Below are 9,407 nucleotides of genomic sequence, written 5' to 3' on the forward strand. Positions count from 1 at the left end.
TTTTAATAACGACCCTAGGGGAGCTGGAAGGATAACTAACAATCCAACCTCCTACTCAAGTTTTGTTGTAGTTGTTCATTTAATTCTTATTACATAATTTTATTACATAGCTTAAAAAATAAAATAGAACTACAAGATCTTTAACCCCAAAACTGAGTCCCTTTCCCACTCCACATTCGTGCTTCCCATTCACTTTCCACTCTTTTAGCGTCTTTTCCTGTTATTTATCTTTGTTTGTAAATAACATGCTTATATGTCTACATTTTTTATTTTTCATAGTAGATATTTTTACCCTGAAAGATAGGATTTAGCTATTTTACTCTCCTTCCCCAACATACACTTCCTCTTCCCCCTTACTCCCAAAAGACCATTGATAAATTTTTTTACAATCCATATTCAGTGTTTTTTATGAATATGCAAACTTTGTTCACTGCTGAGACAAGCAAGATTATTAAACCTCGTTTCCTGAACAGTATTTAAGGTTATCTGTGTTTGTTTGTTTTTGTTGTTTTCATATGCGTGATTTTCTTTGTACTTCTAGCCAGGTTTTCGGGTACCCTCAGCAACTTTGTAAAATGTCTGGATCCAGTTTTCCCCATCTGTCCTTCTGCCCTAGTCTGGAATGGTTGGTCCTGTGTGTGCTGTGTAGCTGTCTTTTCAACCTGGCCCTTGATTTTTCCATCCTCATCTCACTTCACTCTGCTCCTATCCCATGTTGGGTTCCCTGTTTCTTTCTTACCATGTTTTCTCATATTTATGGAGCATATTTTCCAGCAGCTTTCTAAGAAAGGGTGCATAGCAGGTTAAATTTTGAGATAGTTTAGATCCTAAAATTCCTTTATTCTATTCTTACACTTGATTAAGAATTACTTTCACTCACAATTTTGAGGTAACTCCCACCACTTTCTAGATTTCAGACTCTTGATCTTATTTATGAAACCCACTTTCCCCTGTCAGGAGGCTTATAGAACCTTCTCTTTTTCTCAGTCTTTGGAAATTCTACAGTGTTATACTATGGTGTAGGTCCATCTTCATTCACAGTGGCTCCTTCAGTTCGGAAATTTATGTTCTGCAATTCTGGAAGCTTTTCTTATATTGATTTTTGATAATTTTCTCCTTTAGTGTTCTCTATTCTCTTTTTTCTGCAAACCTTCACTACTGATTCTCTGATCTTCTTATTTTTTTCTCCTCTTTCCTCTTTGTTCTGTTTACTAAGAAATAACCTTACCTTTATCTTCCAGCACTTCTATTTAGGTTTTTTTTTTTTTAAGGTTTTTTATCATATCTTTAGCTTCTAATAATCCCTTGATGTTTTTTGAAATGCCCTTTGTTATCATCTCTCTCCTTTCATGCATGGGGCTTCTTTATCTCTCTGAGACTATTGTTTATACCCATTCCCCTTGTTCTCAGCACTGTTTCCTTTGTTGATTTCGATGGTCTCTGTCTTTCGTATTAGAGGCTTTCTTCAAGTCCTGGTAACCCTTGGCTGTTATTATATTTAACACTGAGGCACTAAAATGCAAATTGGAAATTATTTGTACTGAGGTGGGATTTTTTTGACTGATGGCCTTTTCAGTGGGTTCCCAATATTTTGTTGGGAGAGCCCCCCCCAAAATCAAGATCATTAGGTCTCTGTTTGGTGCTCTTTAGTATTTCCATAGGAAAGTCCTCCAATGTCCTGCCTAAAAGTGGGTACAGAATGGAGTAAGAGTGATCAGGGAGGGTGGTGAGGCTATTCAGCCAGTCTGCCCATGTGTAGCTGAGAGAGGTAAGGAACTTCTGGGATCTCACTGGTCTGTCTGTAGACTTTCACTCAATATTTTTGTTTTCAATCTGGTGCCTCATGCCTTGTTTCAGCTGTGCCCCAGAACCCAATCCTCTGAAGTTCAACTTCTCGAAAGATACACCTCTGGTCTTCTGCCTGGGTGGGACGGGGGCAATTTCCTGGCTCTGTGGAGTGGAGGAGGAAATTTGGCTCCTTCTTTTAAATATTTTCAACCAATTATCCCTGTGGGCTTGGCCTCACAACCCCACCCACATCCCAGCCTTCAAAAATACCCCAATGTCTCTATTTCTAAGCCTGTTTGAGGTTCAGCAGAGTGAATCAGCTTCTTTGTTGTTGGCTTATGCCACCCTTTCCAGTCCCTTAGCTTGGAAGAGTCCCTCGTCAGCTAAATCAGTTATCACTCATCTACTTTGAAGCTTCCAAAAATGTTGTTGACATCCTTCATGTGTTCCCAGTTCCTTCTCCATGCTCCTGTCCTCATAGGCTATGCCTTTGTTGTTGTTCCTTTACTGTCATTGTAGGAGAATATTTAAGAAGAACCAGGAAAACTGCATATATTCAGTCTTCCATGTTTGATCAGTCTCTTCCCATTCCAAAACAGACATCATCACTCCTTAACTTACGCAAAGGTCAGCGCAAGGGAACCATATCTCCTTCCTCTTCTCATCCTAGGCCCAGGAGTCAAGTCAGTGTCTCTGCTGAGCCAAAGTAGCTAGACAAAAATATTAGTGGATTGTCACAACCTCAGAAGGGGAGGGTAAGGTACATCCAGCCCTTCCAGTTATCACAGAAATTGTTTAAAATGGTATGTAATGTACATTAACAGTGGAGGTAAGACAATAAGCAAAAGTTGAAAGCAAAACATGTATTTGTCAATGGAAAAATAAATTCAAAAATAAAATATCCTAATCAGAGAGAAATTTTCTGAGCAAAATTTTGGAGAATATATACTATCTGGTTATTTCCAGTTTTATCTTAATTATCCAGAAAATTTTACATCTAAAATTGGATAAACCACACACACATATACACACACACACACACACACACACACAAGCAAAACGTACTCTCTTAACTCCTATTAGCCCAATAAGAAATTTTTAAAAATGAAAATATTGTTATAAAAATTCAAGTTTTCAGGCAACTACTATGTGCTAAGTGGTTATAATAGTTCATAGTAAAGATTGAAGCTAAGCTTCCTTTAGTGATAGAAAGCCTCATCATTATAGTGATTTGAGGAAAGCCAAATCTTAATAATATGCCTTCTTGGTTCTATGGAGCATGCTACAATCTGTGCCAGATGCAATTAAAGAATGGTTCAAATGGCAATCTGTAGAGCTTTGAAGATATCCGTGGGAAATAGGCTGCTTGGCTGTTCATTACCATTGTAATAGATTAGAAGTGACATTGGTTTAAAAAAAAATAACAACTCATCATTCTGGTCCAGTTGACCAATTAGGGCATTCACACTTCTCATACTGCAGTTGCACAGTTGTTGACATTATTTTTCATCATATAATGGTTATGGGAAAGGAACACGGTACTTTATAGACCTTTACAATATCTGTGCTTCTGCCCAAATGTAAGTCTTCTTGCATATGAGAGTTAAATATGTTGTGTTTATGTACATAGATATAATGGAGGAAACCAGTGTCTGGTGATAAGGAATAAACAGATTGATAGTTGAAAAACAGATGTTGAAACACACAGAAAACCAGATATCAATAAAATATGAGATTTGTATGAGCTGCCTCGCTCACCCACATGTAACATAAATGAGAAGAATTATAACTACCGAAATGGGAAACTTATAGTTTCCTGCCAGAAGTTTATTCTTGTCATTTCAGATATTCAGGGAAACTCTCTTCTGTAATAATTCATAAAAAGAAGGCATTTATACTGACATGAATATTATAGTATAAAATTATACCTGTTAGATTTGTATCACTGTATATTCTAAAATGCTCTAAAAATGGAAGAGAAAGCATTTTTATGTTTATATTCCTTATATTGATTCCCACTAAGTTTTATTAGCACTTTAGATGAATAACAGTGTAGACAGTGAATAATTAGCTCTTTGAAGATCTTCCCAACACTTAAATAATCTTCAATTTTCCTTTTGTAACTTCAACATTGAAATTAGGAGGAAGACTGTGTATAGATGTGACACAATTTGGACTTAATAAGACCTGGAACAATGTAAACTAAGTCACCTGAATTCATATCCTCAGACCCCTTTCTTTCTAAGCAGGAGCCCGATCAGTTGAGCATAGGTGATATGAAAGAGCTCCAAATGGCTTAGGAGTTAGGTAGTATATATTGGTAAACTTAGGCAGAATGCAGTTACAGATTTTCATTTAGAAGAATGACTCTCCTTTAAAACTTTGTTTTGATTTTGTCTTCTCCCAGTTATTAGTGATAAATAAAGACACCTTACAGGTAAAAAGAAAAACTCTCAAAGGACCTCCACCACCACCATCTTCCTCAGTAGTCCTCATTTCACCCTTGAGCTGTTGTCCCCATCTCCTCCTTCTGAGTTCAGGGTAGCTAAGGTGGTCAAAATAGGCACTTTAGATCTGGTCTGAGATTGGCTGTTTAGGATCAACTAGATGTATTTGTTATACAACATAAAGTAAGGACACAGGGCAATGAGGGGAGAATAGAGACAAGCTAATTGTTGTAAATTACTGTGATTGTTAATCCATTAATAGAGTAATTCCTAAAACCTAGAACTTCTTGGGAGTTCCCTTTGTAATAATTCTACCAAAGATGCTAACGTAGCACCTACTGAATCAGTGCTTTTCAAAGGTGATTTGAGGTATAATTTATATCTATTAAAAGCAGGAAAACACTAAAGTGAGCATTGCTCATGGGTTGGTCTGGGACTGGTTTTGTTTAATTTTGGGCTGCTTATGAGTAGTTTGGTTACTTTTTCTTACTGATTTTAACTTTAGTTAAGGGCTTACTGCAAATTAAATATTCTAAAATGTTGATGGATAATATCCTGACTAAAAATGTAATGCTGTAGGTCTATAGCACACACATTTAATTTTGTTTCCATCATTCTTGGTGAGTCAGTTATAACATATAGATTAAAAAACTTTTATTCTCTGTGGTGTGCTTTAAATGTCTCTTTTATTCATTTGTGCAGTTATTAAGGGCCAACTTGTGCTTTCCCTATGCTCAGTGCTTATGACTTGGGAAGAAATACGTTCTGGTCTTTGCAATTGAGAGGGGAAGAGATGGGCAAAAAATTGGTTGTGGGACAAATCTGAATAAATAAGCTCTAGATAGAGGCAAAAAAAAAAAAAAAAAAAAAACTAGTACACACAAGGAAGGAGTGGAGATAATTAGGAAAATCAAGAAAACTTTGGAGAAGGTGGATTTTGAGCTAAGCTTTGAAGATGTCAGGTTTTCCTGGGAAAGCAAGCAAAAAAAGAAAAGGATGCTTAAGGCTTGAGAAAAAGCAGAAGCTAATGTACAGAGTTGTGAATATCAATGGTTCTTGATATTGGGTAAACTAGAATGGCCTAGTTTGGTGGAGAGCAAGGATCATTGAGTAGTTTAGCAGTAGGCATGGCTGGAAGCATGTTTTGGAGGCAGATCACATAGGTATTTGAATGCCATGGTAAAACATTTAGACAATAGAAGAAGAGACCTAAGGTTTAAGAGCAGTGGTTTTCAACCACGGTCTGTTTTTCCCCAAAGGGATATTTGGCAATGACTGGAGACAATTTTGGTTGTTACAACCAGGGATGGGGATGTTACTGGTTTCTAGTGAGTACAGCCCATAGATGTTGCTAAACATCCTACCAGGACAGGACAGTACCCACACCCAGCAAAGAATTATTAAGCCCCATGTGTCAACAGTACTGAGGTTAAAGAATTCTGATTTAAGAAGATATTTCTTATGGCACTGTGAAGGATGGAAGAGGGTGAGGGAGTGGGGAACAGAGAGGCCTGTTAGGAAACCTAGAGTAATGATGTTGGAGTGAGAGAGAGGACTTAACCAAGGCAGTGGCAGTGGGTTTGGCATCTTGCAAATAAACATAAATAGCCGACTTCAAGAAACTCAGATTCCAACCAGTGGCCGAGAGGAAATCTTAGTGTTGCTCAGACAGTAGTTCACGGAATTAACTGTGGTTATTATTTAAAAATTGGGATGCTGGAGACCCACTATCACCTACAGATGCATAATCTATGAACAAGGGACCATAATGTACATTTTTCACAAACTCCTGGAATAATTTTTAGCAGGAGTTCCACTTCATTGATTCTTAAACTTGTTTTCTAATACATCAGAATGCTATAATTATCTCCAAGATTATCCTAGTTTTTTTCATCACTTAAAGTAGCAAAATACATGTCCCCCAGCTCTGTGAAGCAGGGGCATAAATCAGGCATATTTAGGATATTGCAAAAACAAAGGCATAGCTATGTCCTCTGTATACAGGAACTATTTGGGGTATTTGTATAAAATGCCACATCTCTCCTGTAATAAGGAGCACCTTTGCCGCGTGCCACTTGCACACTCTGCCCCATGCTGGGGCCATCACTAGTTCTGTCCTCACATGCCTGGTCAGCACATTCTCAGATGAATGGTTAATTCAGTTCTGCATGCTTTCACCAGGTCACTGTATCCCAGGGAGAAATCAGACATTTGCCTTGTAGGCTTCTGGGGTATCCTATACTTTTCCACCAAGAACATATGCCAACATGTTATCAGAGTTCTCTGTGGGTGGGAGTCAAGATTAGAGCAGTCAAGATTATTTTCTGTGGGTGCGAGTCAAGATTATTTTCTTCTCTTTGTGTAACTGTTTTCCAAAGGACCCTCAGTGAATTAGCACAACTTTTGTAAGACAGAAAGAATGTACAAAATAAGTTGTAAAAAAGCAAATTAAAGAGTTTGCATGTGGGCATTGTCCCTGCAAGTGATCATTGTAAACCACCCCTAATACAGGAAAACACCCTAGGAAGCTCTTCATTATGAACAACAGCAAAGGATGGAGACTGAAAGGGGATGAATCTCACTGTAAATACATGTCCCTAGATTTCTTAAGATCCCCAAAATATGTTTTTCAATATAGCCAAGAAAACAACTACCCAAATGCCGAAAATTATTGGGTTGGCCAAAAGGTTCGTTCGTTTTTTTCCATAAGATGGCTTTAGTAGCACTTAGTTATCTTTAACGTCATTCGAAGCAATTTTGTTAGCTTGTATGTGACAGCTGTCATATCAGCGTGCATTTAAAAAAAGACATCAAAATTGGTGAATTTTTATGTAACCATTTTAATATTGAAGATGAAAGAAAAACAACATTTTTGGCCTATTCTCTATTATTTCAAGAAAGGCAAAAACGCAGCTGAAACGCAAAAAAAAGATTTGTGCAGTATATGGAGAAGGTGCTGTGACTGATCAAACACGTCAAAAGTGGTTTGCGAAGTTTCGTGCTGGAAATTTCTCGCTGGATGAACCGCCACAGTTGGGTAGATCAGTTGAAGTTGACAGTGATCAAATTAAGACACTAATTGAGCTCAGTCAACGTTATACTACGCGGGAGATAGACGACATACTCAAAATGTCCAAATCAAGCATTGAAAATCATTTGCACCAGCTTGGTTATGTGAATCGCTTTGATGTTTGGGTTCCATATAAGCAAAAACAAAAACCCTCTTGACTGTATTTCCACATGCAATTCTCTACTTACATGTAATGAAAATGTTCCACTTTTAAAACAAATTGTGACAGGCAATGAGAAGTGGATACTGTACAATAATGTGGAACGGAAGAGATTGTGGGCAAGCGAAATGAAGCACCACCAACCACACCAAAGGCCGGTCTTCATCCAAAGAAGGTGATGTTTTGTATATGGTGGGATTGGAAGGGAGTCCTATATTATGAGCTCCTTCCAGAAAACCAAACAATTAATTTGAACAAGTACTGCTCCCAATTAGACCAACTGAAAGCAGCACTCAACGAAAAATGTCCAGAATTAGTCAATAGAAAACGCATAATCTTCCATCAGGATAACGCAAGACTGCATGTTTCTTTGATGACCAGGCAAAAACTGTTACAGCTTGGCTGAGAAGTTCTGATTCATCCGTTGTATTCACCAGACATTGCACCTTCGGATTTCCATTTATTTCGGTCTTTACAAAATTATCTTAATGGAAAAAATTTCAATTCCCAGGAAGACTGTAAAAGGCACCTGGAACAGTTCTTTGCTCAAAAAGATAAAAAGTTTTGGGAAGATGGAATTATGAAGTTGCCTGAAAAATGGCAGAAGGTAGTGGAACAAAAGGGTGAATACGTTGTTCAATAAAGTTCTTGGTGAAAATGAGAAATGTGTCTTTTATTTTTATTTAAAATACCGAAGGCACATTTTGGCCCACCCATTAAGTTCCTTTAGCTGAATCCCATTAAGGGAAATGTTGGGACATCCAAGACTCTTGGTTGTCAGAGCTAACACTGTAACTGTTTCCAAAAGCAAAATAACAACTAGAATTGTGTCCTTGATACAAGCAGAATGTGTCAACCTCTCTCTACTTATCCTACAAATCAGCCCCTTTTCAGAGATGAAAATGTTTTAGATGCCAGCTGACTCTGCCTTCCATGTGGAGGGAGTAGTGTGATGGGACTGGATTGCACAGGTGTCTGGATCAGAAGAGCTGGCTTTAGTTCTGCCTTTGCTAGTTGCTAGTGGTGTGACCTTGAGCAAGTCATATCTCCCTCTCTGAACGTCAGTTTCTCCCAACATGGAGCTCAGGTAGAGCAAATGAGATACAGCACTTGAGAGCTGGATCTGTGAACTATGAAAAAATAAGGTTTTTTGGTATCTTTTGGCTCATAAGATTTTATTGTTACCTTTCCTAGCTGTTCTAATGAGAATCACTCAAGTCATGTTAGGGAAGAAGAAATTATTGTGAGCCTAGAAATTGACTAGAATTGGAATGGGAAAATCATCAGGAAGCAGGACTACTCTCCCCATCTCTCTGTGTCTCATAGGCTACCTTGTTTCTCTCTCATACACAGCGTTTCTACTTCTAACTGCACAGGCACTGTGGAGTACTCTGATAATGCACATGTTTCCCTCTCTGAATTTCTACTTATACCTAAGTGTTGTTACCTAGTTGGAGCTTTCTCTGCCTCAAGACTTTTCTGCATTAGTTCCCCATGGTTCCTGGCTTCATTTTCTCTGAGTTTCTAAGTTCAGATTTCCAAGAAAAGGACTATGATTGATCAGCTTCCCTTTGGGGTCCTTCATAAGTCAAAGGTAGTGGCCAGCCTATGACTTTTTTGCTGTGATGTCAGGCACCACCACTGGTCTATTCAGTTATGACCATGGTGCGGGGGTGGGGGGGGGTAGGTGAGGATATGGTATCACGATAAAAATGGCTACATATGGACAGGCAGGCACTAACTGAGATCTCTAGGAAGCACACTGGTTTGAGTACTTCTTTATAATCCATGCTTTAGCACTCTTATATATCTATCCTTTTGAGGTTTGTTACTATCATATTAAGTGTTATAGGGGACATATATGTCTAGGGATGTTGTCTTGAGGAATGGGTCCATGGTTTAAACGATACCCAGTCTAAAACAAAATCACCGCTCACTCAAA

Source organism: Delphinus delphis, chromosome 6 (genome assembly GCF_949987515.2).
Source record: "Delphinus delphis chromosome 6, mDelDel1.2, whole genome shotgun sequence".
Classification (NCBI taxonomy): domain Eukaryota; kingdom Metazoa; phylum Chordata; class Mammalia; order Artiodactyla; family Delphinidae; genus Delphinus; species Delphinus delphis.